Below are 3,535 nucleotides of genomic sequence, written 5' to 3' on the forward strand. Positions count from 1 at the left end.
GGCTGAGCCCATCAGCAACGGTGGTAATGCCTCTGGGATAACGTATTTAAGAAGGGGGGAAAAAACTGCTGTTGGAGAGAGGAGTGAGAACACATAAAAGAAACAGCCCTGCAGACTCCAAGGTCAGTGAAGAAGGAGGGGGAGGAGGTGGTCCAGGCGCTGGAGCAGAGGTTCCCCTGCAGCCCATGGGGAAGACCATGGTGAGGCAGGCTGTCCCCTTGCAGCCCAGGGAGGACCCCAGGCTGGAGCAGGTGGATGCCCCCAAAAGAGGCTGTGACCCTGTGGGAAGCCTGCACTGGAGCAGGCTCCTGGCAGGACCTGTGGACCCATGCAGAGAGGAGCCCACGCTGGAGCAGGTTTTCTGGCAGGACTTGTGACCCCCTGGGGGACCCACGCTGGAGCAGTTTGTGAAGAACTGCAGCCCATGGGAAGGACTCACAATGGAGAAGTTTGTGGAGAACTGTCTCCTGTGGAGGGACTCCATGCTGGAGCAGGGGAAGAGTGTGAGGAGTCCTGCACCCGAGGAGGAAGGAGCGGCAGAGACAACGTGTGATGAACTGACCGCGACCCCCAGTCCCTGTCCCCCTGCGCTGCTGGCAGGGGGGTAGGTAGAGAATCTCGGAGTGAAGCTGTGCCTGGGAAAAAGGGAGGGATGGGTGGAAGGTGTTTGAAGATTTGGTTTCATTTCTCATTACTCTACTCTGGTTTGACTGGCAATAAATGAAATTAATTTTTTCCCCAAGTCGAGCCTGTTTTGCTTGTGACGGTAATTGGTTGAGTGATCTCTCCCTGTCCTTACCTTGACCCATGAGCCTTTTGTTATATTTTCTTTCCCCTGTCCAGCTGAGGAGAGGGAGTGATAGAGAGGTTTTGGTGGGTACCTGGCGTCTAGCCAGGGTCAACCCACCACAAGTATAAACAGCATCTGTAAATACTGATTGTACAATGAACTTTTTTCAAAAGAGCATCTTCAAGGAATAAGCCATTTCACTGAAAAGCTACTTTCTTGCACAAAAAGTAAAAGGAAGAAGAGTGCTGATGCAATAAAGAAATACTTGACAAGGGCCAACTCTGAACTATATGGATGTAAAAGGAGAACATGTTTATATATATTAAATACTGCATTTTAAACATATGTAAGTATTTATATACATTAAACTTTCATAAACTTGCTTATAAACCTGCAGCCTCACCCCAGGCAGAATCCTACAGCTACCCGATTCAAACAACTGTGCCAAGAGGACAGAGTTACTGCAGATGTTCACCGCTGTAGGAGGAAGGAGACTTCACCTGGAGGCTTGCTTCACTGTATTGTTTTTGCCCATTTAGAAAATTCCTGCCTTCCTGAGTTTCTAACTGGTTCAGATGAACGTTAAGGAAAAATGGTATTTTTAAATTGTCTCTGAATTCTAAAAGGCTGCAGAATAGTGTTCTGTTTGTAGGACCAATTTAGCTTTATTAAGCAGCATGACATAGACTAAGTGAGCCAAGATAAGCTTTGTACAGTGTGTTGCAGCAGCCATCAGCAGCAGCAGAAGCCAATCAGTCTAGAACCTGATTACTGGGAGCTGAGCTGACATGCTGCAAGGAAAGGTGTTAAAAAACCCTCTTCTCACTCATCCACCAAGCTAGAAACACCATTTCACCTCTGATATTATTGAAGGAATTTCTCATGGCAGCAGAGGTTTGGCAAACCATACTTCTCAGAAAATATTTTTGTGTTTCTCCGTTTTCATTAAACGTCTTTGCCAAACTGCCAATTGTGAAGGTCATTTCACTTGCATGGCATTGTTAGAATATATTTCACAAGCAGTGTAGACAGCACTTACTGTGAAATCTGTATTTCTTATTTTCCTGCTGGTAGGAAAATAAAATACTTAAAACCAGTTGGGAACCTAAAGAGTTAGACCTGCTACAGGCAGGTCTTAAATTGCTATTATAAAAAGGTGCATTAGCAGGTTTGATCTGAGCAAGGAGGGTGTGCTAGTTTACTGTATTAGTGTGATTTCTTCCCAACTAAATTCTGCTCATGAATTTTAGAAGTATTGAATTAGAGGAATCTGGTTTTCAGGGCCAGGCATGGATGCTGGGAACAGTCATATAATAATGTACTCTTATGTTTTAGGCAGAAAAAAAGGAAGTGTTATTCTTTCTGAACATTTCCTTCCTCTTTAAATCTTCAGATCCTCTGCTTTCTGTAAGGTCATTGCATGAATTTAAGATACACCATTCTGGAAACTAAATTAGCCCTCATTTACTGGGAAGTTGAATGCAGCCAGACTAATGGTGGTGCAAATATAATTGGTTCCCAACATGTGTCAGTGTGTATACTCCTCAAGCCACGGAAAAGATGCATTATGGGACTAATTTTTAAATGTTAATGGATATTGGATGTTTGCCAGACACCCAGCTGTGCACAAAACATTGAGATGGTAAATAGCTCTTGATCTGTTTAGAAACAAATTATAATGGCTGTTTGGATTCCACATGACTGAAGGCATGGTAACCAGCACAGGCTCACAGACTGACCCTATTAACTGCACTAAGGGGAATGCGCCGATTTTTAAAATCAAAATAAGAGACATAAAATAAGGCTATTAAGATGCCATTTACATTATTTTAGATTAATATTAAACAAACAAAATCCCAACAACAACCCATAGCACCTGTTACCATTGCCTACATAAGCTAACTTTTAAGGGAGCTTTTTTGCTAGGAGGTCAAAAAGAAATCACTCAGTTAATTTGATTCTAAAGCTGAGATCTGAGTGAAAAGCTTACCTGCACTTATGGAATAAAATCTCTCCTGCTGCACATCAGCAGTGGGTCTCATTGAGATGCACCAGGGAACAAGGCCTCTCTCTTCATTTGATGTGTAGCTCTCATAACTTTAATTTAAAGCCTATGAATATCAGTATTTGCAGGAAATTCTCTACTTGAAATGTCTTACTAATTGTATTCATTTGGTCAGCAAAGTCCAACAGGGAATTTTTAATCAGCTGGATTAGGTGCTTTTGATTACTATACTGTAGCATTAGCGGAAACCATCATTTTGCAAGTGAAAAGTGTACTAATTGTCAGCAAGACAGGAGAGTTCTTTTCAATAAAGCTGCGTGTTCAGCAGTTTGAGATGCCTTTTCACAAATAAGTAAGACAGTCACATGTATATTCAGGAGATCTCCCCCTTTAGGATTTTGCTGTTTTGGTTTGAAAAAAAATCTGGAAAAAAGCTTTCAAGTCTAGGATATGATCTGTCTACTTACAATACCAAAGTTTCTCCATAAAAAAATGGCAAAACGGTACGCGATTCCAAGCAGAAGAGCACAGTGTCATTGAATCAACAGGGAATGACTCAAGACTGCCTAAGAGCTGACTATGCAATGACGTCACTAAATCATAGCCTGTCAATAATGCAAAATTTGTACTCCCCAAGTAACTTCACAGCTACAGCTTTGTGTCTTGAATTTGTGCTTCTTAGCGTCTATTCTGTGGGTTGGTTTTTAACTGGGTGCTTTCTGCTAATTTTGGTACCTAAC

This window comes from Buteo buteo, chromosome 10 (assembly GCF_964188355.1).
Source record: "Buteo buteo chromosome 10, bButBut1.hap1.1, whole genome shotgun sequence".
Taxonomy (NCBI): domain Eukaryota; kingdom Metazoa; phylum Chordata; class Aves; order Accipitriformes; family Accipitridae; genus Buteo; species Buteo buteo.